At 45.9% G+C, this 23,072-nt stretch overlaps 1 protein-coding gene across 1 annotated transcript in view; it reads left to right on the plus strand.

Annotated features, from left to right (window-relative positions):
• The first annotated feature begins 4,781 nt into the window (after positions 1 to 4,781).
• THRAP3 (thyroid hormone receptor associated protein 3) overlaps positions 4,782 to 23,072 on the plus strand; it is a 64,255-nt gene continuing 45,964 nt past the window's right edge. The window contains exon 1 of the mRNA XM_066375871.1: positions 4,782 to 4,938. The gene's annotated coding sequence lies outside the window, so the exon portion shown is untranslated. The remainder of the gene's footprint in view (positions 4,939 to 23,072) is intronic.

Here is a 23,072-nt window from a genome sequence, read left to right on the forward strand (position 1 = left end):
GCGGGAGTCTGTCTGACTGCCTCCCTGTTTCCAACTTCAGAAAAATACAAAATATAAAAATAAAAAAATAAAAAAAAAGAGAAGAGAGATAGGAGAGAGATTCCTACATGTGCCTTGACTGGGTGGGATCCACCTGGCAACCCCCATCTGGGGCTGATGCTTGTCAACCAAGCTATTTTTAGTGCCTGACAGACAGAAACATTTTTAGTGCCTATTTTATGTTCAACCCAACCCAGCAATCGTCAGCATCTGGGCCGATGCTTGAACCAGTTGAGACACTGGTTGTGGAAGGAAAAGAGGGAGAGAGGTAGGAGAGGAAGGGAAGAGAAACAGATGGTTGCTTCTCCTGTGTGCCCTGACTGGGAATTGAAACTGGGACATCCACGCACCAGGCTGACGCTCTATCCACTAAGCAAACTGACCGGGGCACAGATACTTTTTTATTTTTTATTTTATTTATTTATTTATTATTATTATTATTTTTTGGTATTTTTCTGAAGCTGGAAACAGGGAGGCAGTCAGACAGACTCCCGCATGCGCCTGACTGGAATCCACCCGGCACGCCCACCAGGGGGCGATGCTCTGTCCATCTGGGGCATCACTCTGTTGCGACCAGAGCCACTCTAGAGCCTGAGGCAGAGGCCATGGAGCCATCTCCAGCTCCCAGGCCATCTTTGCTCCAATGGAGCCTTGGCTGTGGGAGGGGAAGAGAGAGACAGAGAGGAAGGAGAGGGGGAGGGGTGGAGAAGCAGATGGGCGCTTCTCCTGTGTGCCCTGGCCGGGAATCGAACCTGGGACTTCTGCACGCCAGGCCGACGCTCTACCACTGAGCCAACCAGCCAGGGCCACTTTTTTATTTTTTAATTTATTGATTGATTTTAGAGAGAGAGAGGAAGAGAGAGAGAGAAAGAGACAGACAGACAGAAACATTGATCTGTTTCTGTGTTCCCTGACCAGGAATCAAACCCACAGCCTTCATGTATTGAGATGATGCTCTAACCCAGTGGTCTCCAACCTTTTTTGAGCCACGGACCGGTTTAATGTCAGAAAATATTTTCACGGACCGGCCTTTAGGGTGGGACGGATAAATGCACAAAATAAAATTATGTGACCGGCATAAAAACTGGTATTTTTAAATATAATTGTCGAACTTAAGAGACAAGCATCAAGAGTGAGTCTTAGATGGATGTAACAGAGGAAATCTGATCATTTTTTAAAAATAAAACATCGTTCAGACTTAAATATAAATAAAACAGAAATAATGTAAGTTATTTATTCTTTCTCTGTGGACTGGTACCAAATGGCCCACGGACTGGTACTGGTCCGCGGCCCGGGGGTTGGGGACCACTGCTCTAACCAACTGAACTATCAGGCCAGGGAAGGAGTATCACAGCTACTTTGCATTATAGCAGTCACATGAACACATTTGTGGACACTGAACTTTGAATTCCATGTATACTTTTCACATGTCATGAAATATTAGTCTTCTATTATTATTTTTTTTGAGAGGGAGAGACAAAAAGGGTGAGAGAGAATGGGGGGGGAGGAGAGAGTGAGAAGCATCAACTTGTAGTTGCTTCACTTTAGTTGTTCACTGATTGTTTCTTGTATATGCCTTGATGGTGAGAGGGAGGAGTTCAAGCAAAGCCATGACTCCTTGTTCAAGCCAGTGTCCTTGGGCTCAAGCCAGTGATTTTTGGGCTCAAGTCAGCAACCTTGGGATCATGTCAAGGATCCCATGCTCAGCCTTGAGGTTATGAACCAGGAACTTCAGCATCCCAGCTCAACACTTTATCCACTGTGCCACCACTGGTCAGGCCACATTTTTTTTGTTTACTGTTTCTCTCCTGGGCTTCTAATACAGGGCTTTGCTCATACTAGTTGCTCAATAAGCGAATGGAGTGATAGGTGTTCTTTTTCTTGAGAGGAGCTCAAAACTTAGTGGAGAATACAAACATGTAAAGAACTCCACAATTAAAGGCCCTGGCAGGTTGGCTCAGCGGTAGAGCGTCGGCCTGGCGTGCGGGGAACCCAGGTTTGATTCCCGGCCAGGGCACACAGGAGAAGCGCCCATTTGCTTCTCCACCCCCTCCTCCTTCCTCTCTGTCTCTCTCTTCCCCTCCCGCAGCCAAGGCTCCATTGGAGCAAAGATGGCCCGGGCGCTGGGGATGGCTCCTTGGCCTCTGCCCCAGGCACTAGAGTGGCTCTGGTCTCCGCAGAGCGACGCCCCGGAGGGGCAGAGCGTCGCCCCCTGGTGGGCGTGCCGGGTGGATCCCGGTCGGGTGCATGCGGGAGTCTGTCTGACTGTCTCTCCCCGTTTCCAGCTTCAGAAAAATACAAAAAAAAAAAAAAAAAAGAACTCCACAATTAACTAGGTAATGCCATATTGGAGGAAGAAGAGTTCTATTTTTGGTAGGTTTAGTTTGAGATAACAGTGGGAACTCAAGCGTATGGTGATTCTCAAACATCTGGAACTGAGTTGATGCTAAGATGTAGATACAGTGTAAAATGCATAAAAGACATATAAAAACTACCTGAGTATGCCACATTAGTTAAGGAGAGAGGTCACTCAGGGAAAAAGGCTGAATGAGGAGAGGAGAAGGAAGAGGCTGGAACTGTAGGGTAAATTTCTGGGCCAGGGAAGGGGCAGAGGTGGGAGAGAGTTAAGAAAAGATCTGAGATTTCTTAGGTCGCCAAAGGAGGGCCAAACACGGCCTGATGAGTGGTTTTTTTTTGTTTTGTTTTGTTTTGTTTTGTTTTGTGGCAGAGACAGAGAGAGTCAGAGAGAAGGACAGATAGGGACAGACAGACAGGAAGGGAGAGAGATAAGAAACATCAATTCTTCGTTGCCGCTCCTTAGTTGTTCATTGATTGCTTTCTCATGTGTGCCTTGACAGGGGCAGGGGTACTGCAGACTGAGTTACCCCTTGCTTGAGCCAGCGACCTTGGGCTCAAGCTGGTGAGCCTCGCTCAAACCAGATGAGCCTGCGCTCAAGCTGGCGACTTCGGGGTCTTGAACCTGGGTCTTCCATATCCCAGTCTGACGCTCTATCCACTGCATCACCGCCTGGTCAGACCAAGGCCTGATGAGTTTTATAAGAAATTTATGTATGCATCTGCAATCAGATGGCCTGAGACCCTAGTGGCGTCAGTAGCAAGAAGATGAGAAGCTTTAGCCTACATGGGACAGGGGTTGGCGGCACTTCCAGTCCCAGCGTGAAAACTTCCGTTACCAGTGATAGTTAAACAATGGGAAAGGGGGGTTGGTTCTGAGAAGTGAAGGGGAAGAGACTAACTGGAAGGATGTCCGAGGGTCCAGAGGAGGTAAGATATCAGGATTGCTCAGGTGGAGAGTTACGGGACCTGTTCTGGTGCTCAATCACCTAAAGTTCAATCAAGTCTAGTTGAGGCTTTTGTTAGGGGCCCTGGACCCGAACTTAACAAGATTCAGCAGAGTGTATTTTATTTTATTATCCTTTTTTAAAAAATTTTTTTTTTAAGAGAGGAGAGAGAGAGGGAGAGAGAGAGAGACAGAGAGGGAGAGAAAGAAGGGGGAAGGAGCTGGAAGCATCAACTCCCATATGTGCCTTGACCAGGCAAGCCCAGGGTTTTGAACCTGCGACCTCAGCATTTCCAGGTCAACGCTTTATCCACTGCGCCACCACAGGTCAGGCCCAGCAGAGTGTATTTTATTTGATGTGGCAGGGTCTGAGACTTGAATTAAGCTTGGTGAGCTCCCCCCCCCCCTCAAAGAACAGTAGATTCTTTCAATATTTATCCATATTTACTTTGCCTTGGGGATGCAGAAACCTATCAAAACTGATCTCTGTTTTCAGAGTTGACATCTGGTGGGGAAGACCAACACTGGCCCTGATACGGAATAAAGTGCAAAGGTACAATAAGAGTACAGAGACAAGAAGGAGCTAGTCCACTTGGAAGGCTTCACAGAAGAGGTGACATCTGAGCCTAGTCTTTAACGGTTGGGAAATCGGCCCGTGCAAAACCCTGATAAGTGCAGTGGTTCACAAACTTGCATGTGCGTAAGAACCTCGGGAGACGTCTGTTTATAATGTAGATTCCAAGGCTACACTCCCAAGGAAACTGGTTCAACAGATGAGTGTTGCCCATTTTAAGAAGCTTTACAGGACCCACTTTCGGAAAACCTCTTCCTATGCTCCCATTGTTATTGAAGGCGGGGCTGGGGAGGAGGAGCGGTGGCGGGAGATGAGGCTGGAGAGAGCTTTGACAATGCGCGCTCCTGGATCCCCCGAGATCACTATCACAACAAAACTCCATTTTGAGTTGCGCTTTCAGGGTACTAGACGCTCTCATGGCCGTAAGTTTGTCTAAGCCTTGCAAGAAGCCTGGGGGGGGTAGAAGTTACGAATTTCATTTCATAAGGGAGGAAACAAGCTCAACAACCGGAGACGATTTGCTCAAGGTCACAAAGCGAGACGTGGCCCGGTATAGACAGAAAACCAGGAGACTGGATTATCAATTCAGAGACTTTTCACAGCCAAAGCAGGCCGCCAGTGGGTGGGACCCGGGTCCTTCCTCTCGGCTGGTTCCAAAATGGTGGGGGCAGTGGCGTCAGCAACACCTCCGCCCCTTCCGTCCACCTCCCTCCTTCTTCCCTTGGCCAACCAGGCTGGGGGAGGGGAATGCAACGGAGCAACACGTGACTGCCGACTACCTGGCGCGTGACGCAAAACGGCGGGCCCAACACTCGACCTGTCTTGTGGGAAACGTAGTTCACTACACCGTCAAGTTGGCAAAGAAAGACGGGTCTGCGACTACATTTCCCAGGAGGGAGCGCGGCGACGTTTTCGCTGCTGCCGTCGGAGAGCGGAGACGCGGGGCGCGCTGTCGGGCGGGGGCGAGGTTCGGGCCGGTTGTGCCGTTGCGAGGCTGCAGCTGCGATCGCTGCGGTGGGCCGAGGTGAGTGAGGACCTCTAGGGAACCGGACAGCTAGGCCGGCTCCAGTCATTTCGTCTTTTATCTTTTCGCCGCGGCGGCTGGGTCAGGGTCCCCAGGCCGCCTGACGCCGAGCCTACCCCCTGGCCTCCTCTGAGCGGGCCCCGCTCCCTCCGACTCCTCCCCTTCCCCGCCCTACTGGGTTTCCCCTCGCTTCGGCCTAGTTCCCGACTCTCAGGGCTGCCTTTTCTCCCTAGCAGCTTCTACCCTTCTTTCTCTCTCCTCGTTGAAGGCTGCCGGGGAGCAGCCCCCTATCTCCTGCCTCTTCCTCGTTAGTTGTATGAACCCGGTTACCTCATTATTTAGGTTTCTCCTTTCTCCGGAACTCTTGAGTGCCTCCCCCCAACCCCCCGCCCTCCTCCAACACGTATAGTCTCCATTGGCCTGGTTCTGTCTTCCCCTAGGGCGCATGTGGCTGGCACTCTTGCGTCCTTTTTGCCGTGTGGCCAGAGAAGGCATGGTCCAAATTTATCTGCCTTGGGAACATGTGTGCCCCCATTTTTGTTTCAGTTTCTTGGGCTGGAGGTGAGACCGACTTGCATTCCAATGATAATCGGCGTGGGTTCTGCTTATATGAGGCAATTTTCTTGCCTTTCTAAACAACTTTTTATCAGCTTTATTTGCTTTTCTAAATCTTAGGGGAGGAGCATGGCGGTCGGAGCTGGCGAGGAGCGCTGGCGCCCAGAAGTTGGAAGCCATCAGTGGTAGTACAGTGTTTACAGGGAGGTTGTTAATTGGATAGAAAGAAAAGCCTCTGAGAGTGTGGTAGAGCCTGGCGGGAGAGAGAGAGCCAGTGAAGCTTCTGCTAGCAGCAGAATAGAAGGATCCTGGATCCAGCTTGCCTGAATTCAAAATTTGGCACTGCTAGCTTTTTTTTTTTTTTAATGATTATTTATTGATTTTAGCGAGAGAGGAAGGGAGAGAGAGACAGGAACATCGATTAGGTAACCTTTGCACTTCGGCCGATGTAACCAACCAACTGAGCTACCCGGCTAGCTTTGGATTTTAGGTCAGGGGGCTTCATTTTTAGGTATCTCCGTTACCTTATCTGCAAAACAGCTATAACAGTAACTGCTTTATAGGATTATTATGATTAAGTAAGATTAAATTGGAAACCTCGTAGTTCATTACCTGACGTGTATTAAAAACTGTTGTTATCACCATCATTTGTAGGATTTCTAGATTGTGGGTCCCTAGTGGAAAGGCATGTGTTGCACCATCATTTTCATTCCCCTTCAACTGACCCTTTCTTTTGTTTGTGAAAATACTCTGTTGTCAGTCCTACATAGTACCTAGACAGTTTTGTATGTATTATATGTAGACATTTATATTAAAGATCCATAAACAGTTGCTGCCATGAACAACTTGTGGAGCGAATTGAGCTTGCTTCTTCACTGGAAAGTGTGTTTTATGAACTAATGTACCCACTTTAGCAATATCAAAAACTTTTTCTGCAGCTGTTTAGGCTTGATTGTATTTTGTAGAAGGGGGGTGAGTTGGAGTTTCTATAAGAAATGTTAACAGAAAATCTTTATGTCCAATACTGTTCCATTAAAAAAAAGAACATTTATTTATTAATTTTACTTTTATCTATTCATTTTAGAGAGGACAGAGAGAGACAGAGAGGAGAGAGAGACAGGGGGGAGGAGCTGGAAGCATCAACTCCCATATGTGCCTTGACCAGGCAAGCCCAGGGTTTTGAACTGGCGACCTCAGCATTTCCAGGTCGACGCTTTATCCACTGCGCCACCACAGGTCTATTTATTAATTTTAGAGAGAGGGAGAGAGAAACATTGACCTCTTCTTGTATGTACCCTGATCAGGGATCAAACCTACAATCACTGTACATCTGGGACAATGCTCTAACTATTGTAACTAACCAAGCTAATCGGCCAGGGCAGTTTCTTTTTCTTTTTTTTTTTTTTTAAACCTTTTACAAGAGGGAAAGCTTTTCAGTTTTGGAGACTGATGTTTTTATTTTTATTTATTTATTTTTTGTATTTTTCTGAAGCTGGAAATGGGGAGAGACAGTCAGACAGACTCCCGCATGCGCCCGACCGGGATCCACCCGGCACGCCCACCAGGGGCGAAGCTCTGCCCACCAGGGGGCGATGCTCTGCCCCTCCGGGGCGTCGCTCTGCCGCGACCAGAGCCACTCTAGCGCCTGGGGCAGAGGCCAAGGAGCCATCCCCAGCGCCCGGGCCATCTTTGCTCCAATGGAGCCTTGGCTGCGGGAGGGGAAGAGAGAGACAGAGGAAGGAGGGGGGGTGGAGAAGCAAATGGGCGCTTCTCCTATGTGCCCTGGCCGGGAATTGAACCCAGGACTCCTGCATGCCAGGCTGACGCTCTACCACTGAGCCAACCGGCCAGGGCCATATTCTCAGATTTTGATGGATTGCTTCACATACTCATTCTGTAAACATCTGAGATAAATTCAGTATTTGACTGGTTGATAGATTCAACAAATAGTGCCTGAGAACCTATCATCTACGAGCCCCTGTGCTAGGCTGTGGGAGCACAGAGGGGTTTTTGCCTTTTGGGATTTACAGTACAGTGGGAGAAGATACACAGATAAGCAACTAAATTACAAGTTGAGAAAAGTGATGTGGATGTATTAAGCAGGGGACTCCAATAGACACTAAAAAAAGAGACCTAAGGGTGGTCATAGAAGTTCTTTTTATTGGGAGTACAGAGACAGTTTTGTAGGATATCAAGGGGAGAGCGTTCCAGGTGGAGGGAACAAGTACCTAAACTTGAAGATGATAAGAATTAAGCTTTCAGAACTGCAAAGGGGTCAGGCGTGCCTGACACATAGTGAAAAGAGTGGTTAAAGATGAAGATGGAGACCCTGGCCGGCTGGCTAAGTGAATAGAGCGTTGGCCCAGCTGCAGACGTCCCAGGCATGATCCCAGGTAAGGGCATATGTGAGAAGCAATGATCTGCTTTTCTTCTTCTCCTTCTCTCTCTCTTCCCCTCTCGCAACCAGTGGCTCAATTGATTTGAGTGTTGGCCCCTGGCACTGAGGATAGCTTTGTTGATTCGAGCATCAGCCCCAGACAGGGTTGCCGGGTGGATCCCAATCTGGGTGCGTGTGGGAGTCTATCTCCCCTTCTCTCACTTAAAAAAAAAAAGAGATGAAGATGGAGAGGTAAGGTTGTTTAGGAAAGCCATTGAAACCTTGAGTAGTTGCCATCTGATTTGTATTTTATTTTTTAATTTTTAAATTTATTTTTTCATTTTAGAGAGGAGAAGGAGAGACAGAGGGAGAGAGAGAGAGAGAGAAGGGGGGAGGAGCTGGAGGCATCAACTCCCATATGTGCCTTGACCAGGCAAGCCCAGGGTTTCGAACCGGCAACCTCAGCATTTCCAGGTCGACACTTTATCCACTGCGCCACCACAGGTCAGGCTGATTTGTATTTTAAAACCACTTTTGCCCTGGCTCGTTGGCTTAGCGGTAGACCATTGGCCCAGTGTATGGAGGTCCTGGGTTCGATTCCTGGCCAGGGCACACAGGAGAAGCGCCCATCTGCTTCTCCACCCCTTCCCCTCTCTTTCCTCTCTGTCTCTCTCTTCCCCTCCTGCAGCTGAGGCTCCATTCGAGCACAGTTGGCCCGGGCGCTGAGGGTGGCTCCTTGGCTTCCACCTCAGGCGCTAGAATGGCTCTGGTTGCTGCTGAGCAATGCCCCAGAGGGGCAGAGCATTGCCCCCTGGTAGGCGTGCCGGGTGGATCCCAGTCAGGCGTATGGAGGAGTCTGCCCATCTGCCATGCCCCCCCCCCCTTCTCACTTTGGAAAACTACAAAAAAAAACCCCAAACACTGCAGAAGTGTGGGAAATGGATGGTGCGGGATTTCAGTTAAGAGGCCGTGTACTAGCCCAGGCTGGATATGGTAGTTCCCTGAAATAGATTGATGGAGTAGGATGTATTCTTGGAGTAGACAGAGGGTCAGAGAGTTTAGAGATTACGTAGGTTTAATATTTTCTGATCCTGGTGGGATTGCTTGGTTATTTATAATGTTTTCTGGTCCTGGCGGGGTTGCTCGGTTGGTTAGCACATCATCCCCAATTATCAAGGTTGCAGGTTTTGATCTATGGTCAGGGGACAAACAGGAATCAACCAGTGAATGCATAAATAAGTGGAACAACAAATTGTTTCTCTCCCTCCCTCCTACCCTCTCCCCTACCTTTTGCCCTCCTTCCTCCCCCTCCCCTTCCCCGTTAATTCGATAAATAAGAAAAAAAATCTCTAGAGCAGGATATTCTTTTCATTAAAATTAAAAAAAAAATTAGTGATTTTAGAGAGAAACATTGGTTTGTTGTTCTTCCCATTCATGCAGTCACTGATTGACCCAGTATGTGCCCTGACCAAAGATTGAACCTGAAACTTTGGCATATCACCATGACTCTAACTACCTGCACTACCTGGCCAGAGCTAGAACAGGATATTCTTTTTTTTTTTCCCCTGAAATGAGAAGTGAGGAGGCAGACACTCCCTTATGACCCCAGATCCACCTGGCATGCCCACCAGGGGGCAATGCTCTGCCCATCTAGGGCGTTGCTCTGTTGCAACCAGAGCCATAGTGCCTGAGGCGGAGGCCATGGAGCCATCCTCTTTGCAGAGCCAACTTTGCTCCAATGGAGCCTTGCCTTGGCTGTGGGAGGGGAAGAGAGAGAAGGGGAAAGGGGAGGGGGAAGGGTGGAGGAGCAGATGGATGCTTCTCCTGTGTGCCCTGGCTGGTAATCAAACCGGGACCTCCACAGGCCCGGCCGACACTCTACTGCTGAGCCAACTGGCCAGGGCTAGAACAGGATATATATTTTTTTCCCCCAGAGACAGAGTCAGAGAGAGGGATAGACAGGGACAAACAGACAGGAACAGAGAGATGAGAAGCATCAATCATTAGTTTTTTGTTGCGCATTGCGGCGCCTTAGTTCATTGATTGCTGTCTCATATGTGCCTTGACCATGGGCCTTCAGCAGACTGAGAAACCCCTTGCTCGAGCCAGTGATCTTGATTCCAAGCTGGTGAGCTTTTGCTCAAACCAGATGAGCCCATGCTCAAGCTGGTGAGCTCGGGGTCTCGAACCTGGGTCTTCAGCATCCCAGTCCAACGCTCTATCCACTGCTCTACCACGTGGTCAGGCTAGAACAGGATGTTCTTAATCTGAGGTCCATGGGCTGCAGGGTGCCCATGAACTCCTAAATTTTTGTGAGGGAGTGCATGTTTTCGAAGAAAGGGTTGTTACCATATTCATTAGTGTTACAGTGTTAACTACTGCTCTAGAGTGGTTTGTTTTTTTTTTTGGTATATATTTTTCTGAAGTTGGAAACGGGGAGGCAGTCAGACTCCGCATGCGCCCGACCAGGATCCACCCGGCACGCCCACCAGGGGATGATGCTCTGCCCATCTGGGGCGTTGCTCTGTTGCAACAGAGCCATTCTAGCGCCTGAGGCAGAGGCCATAGAGCCATCCTCAGCACCCGGGCCAACTTTGTTCCAATGGAGCCTCAGCTGCGGGAGGGGAAGAGAGAGACAGAGAGGAAGGAGAGGGGGAGGGGTGGAGAAGCAGATGGGCGCTTCTCCTGTGTGCCCTGGCCGGGAATTGAACCCAGGACTCCTGCACGCCAGGCTGACGTTCTACCACTGAGCCATCCGGCCAGGGCTCTAGAGTGTTTAATGTAGGTTTATAATCCATAAAAAACTAATTGGAGCCTGACCTGTGGTGGCGCAGTGGATAAAGCGTCGACCTGGAAATGCTGAGGTTGCCGGTTCGAAACCCTGGGCTTGCCTGGTCAAGGCACATATGGGAGTTGATGCTTCCAGCTCCTCCCCCCTTCTCTCTCTCTGTCTCTCTCTCCTCTCTCTCCCTCTCTGTCTCTCTCTCCCTCTCTCTCTCCTCTCTAAAAAAATAATGAATAAATAAATAAATAATTAAAAAAAAAAACTAATTGCCCACAGTTTACCAGGAGAGTAGATAAGAATCATGCCTTACCTGGTGGTGGTGCAGTGGATAGAGCAGGGGTCGGGAACCTTTTTGGCTGAGAGAGCCATGAACACCACATATGTTAAAATGTAATTTCGTGGGAGCCATACAATGACCCGTGTACGTTATGCATTATCCAATCAAAATTTGGTGTTGTGTCCCGGAGTATAGCTGTGATTGGCTCCAGCCACCCACAACCATGAACATGAGCTGTAGGAAATGAATGGAGTGTAATACATGAGAATGTTTTATATTTTTAACGTTATTTTTATTAAAGATTTGTCTGCGAGCCAGATGCAGCCATCAAAAGAGCCACATCTGGCTCGCAAGCCATAGATTCCCGACCCCTGGGATAGAGGGTAGACTTGGGTGCTGAAGTCCCAGGTTCGAAATCCTGAGGTAGCCAGCTTGAGCCACACACCCTCCCACCACCACTGTGGGCTCCCCCCCCCATCACCTCCCTATCCCCATCAAAGCACATATGAGAAGCAATCAGTGAACAGCTAAAGTGCCTCAACAACAAGTTGATACTTCTCATCTTTCTCCCTTCCTGTCTCAGTCTCTCTCAAAAAAAAAAAAAAAAAAAAAAAGGAAAAGAAAGAGAAAATGAATCATGAGTATCTTTTCTAAAAGATTGACTTTCTTCATCTTTCAGGGGAAGTTTTTCTTTTTTTGTTTTTTTAAGTAAGCTTAAATGTCATGCTATAGAAGTAATTTTTTAGTTTCTTTTTGTCTGGAAGTATGCGCTGATAAACATAGTGAGGAATTTGAATATTGATGAATTCAGTTTCACATAAAATTTGTAATGTTATCTTCCATTGCGTTTAGTTCACAGTTCCAAGTTTAGTGGAAGAAATGGAGCGCTTTAGTGTGTGAAGAGTAAGATAATTTTCTTGTTTGGCTAATACAGTGCTATTTGAAGTAGTTATCAACATTAAGAGAGATTTCACCTGACCTGTGGTGGCACAGTGATAAAGCATCAACCTAAAACACTGAGGTTGCTGGTTCAAAACCCTGGGCTTGCCTGGTCAAGGCACATATGAGAGTTGATACTTCCTGCTCCTCCCCCTTTCTCTCTCCCTCCCTCCCAAATAAATAAATAAAAAAACATTTTATGTAAAAGTTTGGATTTAGGCTGCTTTTGTAAAATAGGATCTGGCGCCCTGGCCGGTTGGCTGAGCGGTAGAGCGTCGGCCTAGCGTGCGGAGGACCCGGGTTCGATTCCCGGCCGGGGCACACAGGAGAAGCGCCCATTTGCTTCTCCACCCCTCCGCCGCGCTTTCCTCTCTGTCTCTCTCTTCCCCTCCCGCAGCCAAGGCTCCATTGGAGCAAAGATGGCCGTGCGCTGGGGATGGCTCTGTGGCCTCTGCCTCAGGCGCTAGAGTGGCTCTGGTCGCAACATGGCGACGCCCAGGATGGGCAGAGCATCGCCCCCTGGTGGGCAGAGCGTTGCCCCTGGTGGGCGTGCCGGGTGGATCCCGGTCGGCGCATGCGGGAGTCTGTCTGACTGTCTCTCCCTGTTTCCAGCTTCAGAAAAATGAAAGAAAAAAAGAAAAAAAAGAAAAAAAAATAGGATCTGGCAGCGCGGACCTGTGTTTGGGCTTTGCAGCCACCATCTTTTGTTGGGGCGTGTTCATGCTGGTTTGTTGCAGACCTGAGCACAGACAGCTTGATATGTATCCCTGACATGGGGCAAAATGTTAGTTGATACTTATCATTTTAAGCCTTTATATTACTTGTCTGTAGGTATTATCATTTTAAGCCTTTATATTACTTGTCTGTAGGTATTTGAGTTTGTTGTCCCTGTTCTAGGTATATGATACAGGTCTTTAATGTACCCGCTTACATTTATTCTACTGTCTTTTTTTTTTTTTTTTTTTTTGTATTTTTCTGAAGCTGGAAACGGGGAGACAGTCAGACAGACTCCTGCATGCGCCCGACCGGGATCCACCCGGCACGCCCACCAGGGGGCGATGCTCTGCCCCTCCGGGGCCTCGCTCTGTCGTGACCAGAGCCACTCTAGCGCCTGGGGCAGAGGCCAAGGAGCCATCCCCAGCGCCCGGGCCATCTTTGCTCCAATGGAGCCTCGCTGTGGGAGGGGAAGAGAGAGACAGAGAGGAAGGAGAGGGGGAGGGGTGGAGAAGCAGATGGGTGCTTCTCCTGTGTGTCCTGGCCGGGAATCGAACCCGGGACCTCTGCACGCCAGGCTGATGCTCTACCACTGAGCCAACCGGCCAGGGCCTATTCTACTGTCTTAATAGTATATCACCATTGAAATATTTTGTCTTGATTCCATATTTCCCTAGTATTTTGTAATATATATATATATATATATATTTTTAAGTTAACTTTAGAAGAGAGAGATGGAGCAGGAAGTAGGGCGGGCGACCCAAAACATTGAATTATTTTCTTTCCTAACTGAAGAAATCCAAGGGCCTTTAGAAAGCATGATGTTATTGATCTGACCCCTGCCCCTGCCTTTTAGCTGGCATTTGTGCTGTGTCCTCATTTTTGTTCTGCCTGATTTGCTCTTGAGCATCTGGAATGCCATAACTGCATAGCTGGCTTGTTTCAGAAGATGGAAAGCCCAGCAAAGAGAAGTTGCTGCATGTCTGATTAGAAGACTTTTGAGCCCTGGCCTAGTAGCTCAGTTGGTTAGAGTGTCATCCCAAAATGCCAAGGCTGTGGGTTTGATCTCTGGGCAGGATACATATAAGAATCAACTAATGAATCCAGAAATAAGTGGACCAACAAACAGATGTTTCTCTCTTTCTGTCTCTCAAAATAATAAAAAAATAATAAAGCTTTTCACATTTAATATTTGTTAATTTGCTTGTGGTTAGTCCAGTTGGAGTTTATTTTTGTCTGTGATGTGAGATGGGGTCTAGTTTTACTTCATTTGATTGGTTTTATTATTTTTTTAATGATTTGAGAGAGAGACATTGATTTGTTTTTCCATTTTTTTTCTTTTTTAAAGAGAGACAGGAAGGAAAGAAGATGAGAAGCATCAACTTGTAGTTGAGTCACTTCTTAGTTGTTCATTGATTGCTTTCTCATACGTGTCTTGACTGGGGGCTCCAGCCAAACCAGTAACTCCTTGCTCAAGGCAGTGACCATGGGATTATATCTGTGATCCTGTGTTCAAGCTAGCGACACTGCACTCAAGTTGGTGAGCCTGCATTCAAGCCGGCAACCTTGGGGTTTTGTACCTGTGACCCTTGTCACAGGTCAGTGCTCTATCCACTGTGTCACCACTGGTCAGGTTGTTGTTCCATTTCTTTATGCATTCATTGGTTGACTTTTTTTTTTTTTTTTTTTGCATTTTTCTGAAGCTGGAAACAGGGAGAGAGACAGTCAGACAGACTCCCGCATGCGCCCGACCAGGATCCACCCGGCACGCCCACCATGGGGCGATGCTCTGCCCACCAGGGGGCAATGCTCTGCCCATCCTGGGCGTCGCCATGTTGTGACCAGAGCCACTCTAGCGCCTGAGGCAGAGGCCACAGAGCCATCCCCAGCGCCCGGGCCATCTTTGCTCCAATGGAGCCTTGGCTGCGGGAGGGGAAGAGAGAGAGACAGAGAGGAAAGCGCGGCGGAGGGGTAGAGAAGCAAATGGGCGCTTCTCCTGTGTGCCCTGGCCGGGAATCGAACCCGGGTCCTCCGCACGCTAGGCTGACGTCATTGGTTGACTCTTATATGCACCATGACTGGGGATAGAACCCGCAAACTTGGTGTATGGGGGACTTTGCTCCAACCAACTGAGCTATCCGGCAAGGGCCATAAGATTGATTTTAGTGTTCATTAATAGTCTGAATCTAAAGTCCTGACTTGTTTTGGGGCTTTGTACTGTGGCTTTTCTACCTATGTACTTTTGTATAGTGGCTTTTATACCTTTTTGCTAGGCTTGTCTTTATGAGAAATTGGAAAAAATATTAATGTAAAACCGTATTTACTGGAAATAGCAGGATTGCTAAATTGAGAATAGAATGAGTCAAACAGCTGAATTAAATCTTAGCTGGAAAACTCCATTTTAAAGAATCACTTTGACTTGACCAGGTGTTGGCGCAGTGGATAGAGCATCGGACTGGGACGCAGAGGACCCAGGTTCGAAACTCCGAGGTCACTGACTTGAGCGTGGGCTCATCAGGCCTGTGCGCTGGTTTGCTGGCTTGAGCCCAAAGATCTCTGGCTTGAGCAAGGGGTTACTCGCTCTGTTGTAGCCCCCCCTCCCCAAGGCATATATGAGAAAGCAATCAGTGAACAACTAAGGGGACTAAGGAGCTGCAACGAAGAATTGATGCTTCTCATCTCATCTTCCTTCCTGTCTGCCCCTATCTATCCCTCTCTCTGTCTTTGTCTCTCTCTCTCTCACACACACACACACACATCACTTTGACAAATGACAGTAGTTCTCTTTAGTAAATGAGATTTGTGATTATATTAGGGTTTTTTTTTTGTTTGTTTTTTTACAGAGACAGAGAGTCAGAGAGAGGGACAGATAGGGATAGACAGACAGGAACGGAGAGAGATGAGAAGCATCAATCATCAGTTTTTCCTTGCGACACCTTAGTTGTTCATTGTTTGCTTTCTCATATGTGCCTTGACCGTGGGCCTTCAGCAGACCGAGTAATTCCTTGCTCGGGTCAGCGACCTTGGGACCAAGCTGGTGAGCTTTGCTCAAACCAGATGAGCCCACACTCAAGCTGGTGACCTCAGGGTCTCAAACCTGGGTCCTCTGCATCCCAGTTCAGCGCTCTATCCACTGCACCACTGCCTGGTCAGGCAATATTAGGTTTTATAGCAATCTATTTTCTTGGTTAAACTTAGGAATATAGGGCCGATTCTGGTGATCTGTTAAAGTGCTTATAAATGCTCTGGAAATAAGATGCATTTTGTGAGGAACCCTCTGATTGGGAGTGGCTGGGTGGTTTTGGGATTTGGTATTTTGTGGGAAGAAGAGGCTTATGTTTCCCTATTTGTAACTTGCTGTTGTGTTAACATTTGTGCTGCAAATTTTCATTAGCAAAGCAACTGAAAATTTATTTTCTAGAATTAGCAGAACCAGAGAACATGGACATTTGGATAAATTTTCAAAATTGCTGATAAGATTATTTCTAATAATAAATTTGGTTGAAAATAAGTTTAATTTGACAGTACTCTGAGAAGTAGTTTTGACTTTCATGTCAAATTTAGTCTGCAGTTGCCTGGCCCGTGGTGGCACAGTGGCTAAAGTGTCAACCTAGAATGCTGAGGTCACTAGAAGCCCTGGGCTTGCCCTGTCTAGGCACACATGACAAGCAATCATTGAGCAACTAAAGTGAAGCAACTGAGTTGATTCTTCTTGCTTCACTACCCCCTCCTCTCTGTAAAATCAGTAAATAAAATCTTTAAAAAATCTAGTATGGGCCCTGGCCGGTTGGCTCAGTGGTAGAGCATTGGCCTGGCGTGCAAGGGGTCCTGGGTTCGATTCCCGGCCAGGGCACACAGGAGAAGCGCCCATCTGCTTCTCCACCCCTCCCCCTCTCCTTCCTCTCTGTCTCTCTCTTCCCCTCCTGCAGCGAGGCTCCCATTGGAGCAGAGATGGCCCGGGCACTGGGGATGGCTCCTTGGCCTCTGCCCCAGGCGCTAGAGTGGCTCTGGTAGCAACAGAGCTACGCCCTGGAGGGGCAGAGCATCGCCCCCTGGTGGGCGTGCCGGGTGGATCCCAGTCGAGCGCATGCGGGAGTCTGACTGTCTCTCCCCGTTTCCAGCTTCAGAAAAATACAAAAAAAAAAAAAAATTAGTATGTAGCTACTACGGATTTGTAATTTAAAAAGAGGGAGAGGGAGGAGGGAGAATAAATTTCTAAAGGTGAATGTAGGACTTGAGTGCATTCTCCAGCATGAAATGGTCATATTTGTGACAGATTTTCTGATTTCAGATTTGGTCTGTTTCCTGTTGCTTGTTTACAGATGAAAGCAAATGTGATTCATCTAGAAGTAGGTTATCCTGGTCTGATGACCTGGGTTAAATGGGCTGTTATTCAAATTACTATTTTGGATGAAAATTTTTTTAGTAAAACAAAGCTGTTATAGAAGATAGACTTTGAATGTTCCATTCACTTTTTTTCTTTTTTTTTTACAGAGAGAGAGTCAGAGAGAGGAATAGACAGGGACAGATAGACAGGAACAGAGAGATGAGAAGCATCAATCATTAGTTTTTCGTTGCACATTGCAACACCTTAGTTGTTCATTGATTGCTTTTTCATATGTGCCTTGACCGCAGGCCTTCAGCAGACCGAGTAACCCCTTGCTCGAGCCAGCAACCTTGGGTCCAAGCTGGTGAGCTTTGCTCAAACCAGATGAGCCGCACTCAAGCTGGCGACCTTGGAGTCTCAAACCTGGGTCCTTGGCATCCCAGTCCGATGCTCTATCCACTGTACCACCGCCTGCTCAGTGTACCATTCACTTTTTTTTTTTTTTTTTTTGTATTTTTCTGAAGTTGGAAACGGGGAGGCAGACAGACAGAATGGTGTCTTAATCATGAGTCTCCAGATCTTTGATTAAAGCCAGTTATACTGCCTCAAGGCTCTACACCCTATACATGGTGTAATGATAATGAACTTTCTCTTTATTTGCTTAGCGCTTCAAGTCACAATTATATTTTATAAAATTGATCATTTCAGTGAGATTTAGAAGTAGACTCATAAAAGTTGTAAGTGTAGGTTAGAAGTTGTATTAACCAAGTTCTCAATAGAATAATAAAATACCCAGCATAAACTCCTCTGGTGCATTATAAGCACCTGAAAGTGCACAGATTTTTCTGACTCATCTTTGTGCTCTCTACAGTGCCCAGTGAAGGAAATTAACAGTTATTACTATTATTTGAGTGCTTGCTATATTACTAGGAACTGTACTGTAATTTAGATGTTTTTCTCATTTAATTGTTGCAACAGTTTATTAGGTAGTGTTACTCCTATTTTATAGATTGGAAAACTGAGATTTAAAAGAGTCAAAATGGCGCTGGCCAGGTAATTCAGTTGATTAGAGCAGCACCCCATACTCCAAGGTTGCTGGTTTTATCCTAGGTCAAGGCACAGACAAGAATCAACCAATGAGTGCATGGATGGGTGGAGCAACAGATGGATGTTTCTCTCTCTCTCTCTCTCCCCGCGCCCCCCTCTTTCTCTATCTCCCCTCACTCACTCCCTCTAATATCAATAAGTAAAAAAAAAAAAATCTAAAAAAAGGAGTCAAAGTGATTTGTTTTTATGTGACTCGAAAGCCTATAATCTTTCTTGCTTCAACATTCTGCCTAGCAAAGATGTCATTCATAGGGTGCATTCAATGAATGTTAACATAGTGAAGAATTTGTAAAATGTTTAGAATTTTGTCATGTATGTTGTTTTGGATCTTTATGTTAGTACTTTTAGAAGAAAGGAATAGCCAGTCCTGAGAGGCCAAGTAAATATTTTACTAAAAGGACATTCATTCTCAAGGAGAGGCAACGAGTGGTTGACAATTGTGTTATTTAATTTTTTTTGATGACAGAGGGACAGATAGGAACAGATAGGCAGGAAGGGAGAGAGATGAGAAGCATCAATTCTTTGTTGTGACACCTTAGTTATTCATTGATTGCTTTCTCATATGTGCCTTGATTGGGGGGCTGCAGATGAGCCAGTGACCCCTTGCTCAAGGCAGAGACCTTGGGCTCAAGCTGAGACTTCTTTTTATTATAGACTCTTCTTACACAGTTTGAAATTTTTACTGTCTTATTCTCTGGTAACTCAGTTGAGGTGTTATTTTGCCCCAAGGCATCTCTGTGTTGCATGAGAGCATGACTTTAAATATCATTGGTGTAAGTAGAAAGTGTCATAGGCACAGGTGGCATGTTGATCCTTCTCATGTAAATTGAGCACCCGGTCACAGAATAATGGTGTCATTTAGGAGGCAGACTCATTCAACCTGGAATCAAGTATAGGGTTGGGTTTGTAACCAGAGTGTGCTGCTTCTTGAACAGGTTTTGAAGATGTAATAAGCATTTTATGTTCTGAATCTGCCATAAAGCCAGATTCTGAGTTCGCAAGAGAAAGAAGGTAATTGTTTAATGACCATATGACTACCCATACCAGCTGTTTGAAGTCTTTGTCTTTTGTCATTTTTAACATTGGCTTGATTATGGATGGAATAAACTGTCAACTTTGGTGTTTCCAGACCATGCTAACGGACTGAGCTAACTGATCAGGGCAACATTGGCCTGATTAATAATACAATAATGTTTATTAAGTACTTATTATGTGCTAAGCACTGTTTTTCTTTTCTTTTTGTATTTTTATGAAGCTGGAAATGGGGAGGCAGTCAGACAGACTCCCTCATGCGCCCTACCGGGATCCACCTGGCATGCCCACCAGGGGGCGATGCTCTGCCCCTTTGGGGCGTTGCTCTGTTGCAACCAGAGCCATTCTAGCGCCTGAGGCAGAGAGAGGCCATGGAGCCCTCCCTCTTCATGGCCCAGGCCAACTTTGCACCAGTGAAGCCTTGGCTGTGGGAGGGGAAGAGAGAGAGAGAGAGAGAGAGAGAGAGAGAGAAAGAAAGAAAGAAAGGAGAGGGGGAAGGGTGGAGAAGCACATGGGCACTTCTCCTTTGTGCCCTGGCTGGGAATCAAACCCGGGACTTCCAAACGCCGAGCCAACGCTCCACCAATGAGCCAACCTGCCAGGGCCTTTTTCTTTTTTTTTTAAATATTTTCTTTATTCATTTTAGAGAGCAGAGAGAGAGAGAGAGAGAGAAAAGAGGGGGAGGAGCAGGAAGCATCATCTCCTGTAGGTGCCTTGACCAGGCAAGTCCAGGGTTTTAAACCAGCAACCTCAGTGTTACAGGTCAGCACTTTATCCACTGCGCCACCACAGGTCAGGGCCTAAGCACTGTTTCAAAAACATTACACACTTACTAATTTATGCAGTTTTCATAGCAACTCTGTGTAGAAGGAACCAGTTTTACGGATGAGGAAAAACAGTGAGATTTCATTAACTAATTGGTGGCGCTGGGGATCAAAACTAGGCCCTGGGAGCCAAGAAGCAAAACTGAGGCTATTACTTAGGTACATAACAAGAGAAAAAACATTTTTTATTGGCAGAATTAAAAATAAAATAATTAAATACAGTTTTTGTAATACAGGTCTGTTAGAAGAATGGAGTTCTTTTGAGGGGTTAACATTTTACTTGGGTTCAAAGTTAACTTTGCCTATCAAAACTGATGCCAAAGCCTGACCTGTAGTGGTGCAGTAGATAAGAGTCGACCTGGAATGCTGAGGGTGCCAGTTGGAAATCCCAGGGTTATGCAGTCAGTGCACAAAAGAGAAGGAGAAGCAACTACTACGAATTGATGCTTCCCACTCCTTCCCTTTTCTCTCTCTCACTCTATTGCTCTCGCTTGTGCGCTCTCTCTTTCTCTCTCTCCTTCTCTCTCTCTCTCCCTCCTCTTCCCCCTCTCCCCGCTCTGTAAAATCAGTAAATAAAATCTTAAAAACAAGTTGATGGCGCCTGACCTGTGGTGGCGCACTGGATAAAGCGTCGACCTGGAAATGCTGAGGTCGCTGGTTCGAAAACCTGGGCTTGCCTGGTCAAGGCACATACGGGAGTTGATGCTTCCTGCTCCTCCCCCCTTCTCTCTCTCTCTCTCTCTCTCTCTCTCTCTCCTTTCTAAAATGAATAAATAAAAATAAAGTAAAAAAACAAATTGATGGCAAATCCTCATCTGTGAATACTGAAATCTGTAGTGATAGTTTATAAATGTCATCTTTGAAAATATTTTTTCACAGGGAGGTACTGCCAAAAACTAGTATTCATGAGCGTATGATTTTTTGAGCATATGATTTTAATTGAGTATATTCATCACTTTGAAGGCATTTGTAGAATTCTGTTAGATTCTTTTCTTGACATTTGCCTTTTAGCATGCTATTGCACTGCAGATTAGTCATTTCCAATTACAGATTAGTTTGAAGTTTCTCAATTGCAGTTAAATGGATTTTAAAATAGGGAGATTTCCTTTGTACTTGCCTTGAGGTTGGAAATATTTTGGAATTGTAGTTTGAACTAAAACTACGTGTCAAATTTGGGAATGGAGATCTCATTGCTTGTTTGAACATTTGATAGCACAGTGAATAAAGTAACTTGACATTACTTGTGATTTAAACAATGTTGTTTAAACAATGTTCACATGAATTTGCTACAGCATGTTTCTCAAAGAAGTGTTTTGCCTTGTAATTTTTGATTGAATTCATCTACAAACTGTCAAATTTGCAGCAAAAGCTAATTTCCAAGGCCATCCAGTATTCAGTAACAGTGTTTAAGGATGTTTAGAAAAATTTCAGATTTAGCCCTGAGCTAAAAAAAAAAAAAAATCACAGTAAAATGTTGCCACTGCTAAGCCATAGAATTGCTCTTTGGTAGGGCGGGTTAGGGTTTGCCTTCTGTTTCTGACAGGAGTTCACAGAACTGATGATGGTTAAGTCTACATAAGTGATTTGAGAGTTATTGAAGGTCACATTTGACAATACTGACTCAATACGCTGTTGCTTAAAAATGTTTTCGCAGAGGACCTGCTGACAAAAATAGTACAGAGACTAAACCATTGCTTTAAATATTTTACATTTTCACAAGCTTGGGAAAATTGTCCAACTAAGTCCTTCTCCACATGCTTTAAACACTATCATTTGTGACACATTTTAGCAGATTTAAGTTCAGGTTGTATTGAATTAGTGTTCCCTCAGCTTTGAAAAATTGTTGTCTGTAGTTGTTCCACACAGACTATTCATAGAGGCTAACTCTTCAGGCACCTCAAACTCAGCATTGACTTCAGTGAACAATTGAGCAGTATCAGTATCTGTTGAATCAAGAGCCAGTGAACACCACTCAAAATCATTTTTCTTTTTAAACAAATGCCTAATTTTGGAACAGTTTCGGATTTACAGAAAATCAGAAAATAGCACATAGATACCCTTTATGCATTTCCCCTGTTAACAGCAGATGGAGGCTGAAAAGTATACCCGACTGTCCAGATGTGACAGGGACAACTTGGGGTGGTGACAGAGATAACTTGGCTTCAGGCATCTGCTTCCTTTTACAGAATAACTAAGGGACAGAGCCTCAGATTTGCTTCTCCACTCATTGAGACAGTGGGAAATGGAAGACTTGTTGGGATGATAAAATTCTTGTCAGCATCCAAGAAGAGATTAATTAATAGGAAGGAAACATGATAGAAGTAAAATGGAAGATTTGTATGTTTGCTTTCTGGTTAGAATTTTAAGGATAGCTGTATTGGAATAGTTCCTTTTCTTAAATCAGTGAGTTGTAGAGAAGCAGTTCTTAGGTCTCTAGCAGTCATCAGGATTTCCCTCAAATCAACGGGAGCCCCTGTGCCTCTGCAGCTAAAACAGAAAGAAGTTTTGCATAATGTAACCTAGGATGAATTCCAAGCATTACTTGCAAGGATATATGCAAAAGTATTTTGAGTGAGTTTTTGAAAGTGCTATATTTTTACCGTTTATTACCTAAGTAAATACAGTGTGTCCATAAAGTCATGGTGCATTTTTGACCGGCCACAGGAAAGCAACAAAAGACGATAGAAATGTGAAATCTGCACCAAATAAAAGGAAAACCCTCCCAGTTTTTGTAGGATGAGGTGGCAGCATGTGCGCATGCGCAGATGATGACGTAACACTATACAGCAGAGCAGCCCACGGCCATGCCAGTCGAGATGTGGACAGTACAGAGGAAAGTTCAGTGTGTTCTGTGGCTCGCTAAATTTGAATCTGTGACTAAAGTGCAACGTGAATATCGGCGCGTTTATAACGAAGCACCACCACATAGGAATAACATTACTCGGTGGGATAAGCAGTTGAAGGAAACCGGCAGTTTGGTGGAGAAACCCCGTTCTGGTAGGCCATCAGTCAGTGACGAGTCTGTAGAGGCTATACGGGATAGCTACCTAAGGAGCCCTAAAACTGTGCATGAGCCCACATCGAACTGCACTGAATAGGTATGAAACTGGGAGAGTTTTCCTTTTATTTGGTGCAGATTTTACATTTCTATCTTTTGTTGCTTTCCTGTGACCGGTCAAAAGTGCACCATGACTTGA

The sequence above is a fragment of the Saccopteryx leptura genome, chromosome 3 (genome assembly GCF_036850995.1).
Source record: "Saccopteryx leptura isolate mSacLep1 chromosome 3, mSacLep1_pri_phased_curated, whole genome shotgun sequence".
Lineage (NCBI taxonomy): Eukaryota > Metazoa > Chordata > Mammalia > Chiroptera > Emballonuridae > Saccopteryx > Saccopteryx leptura.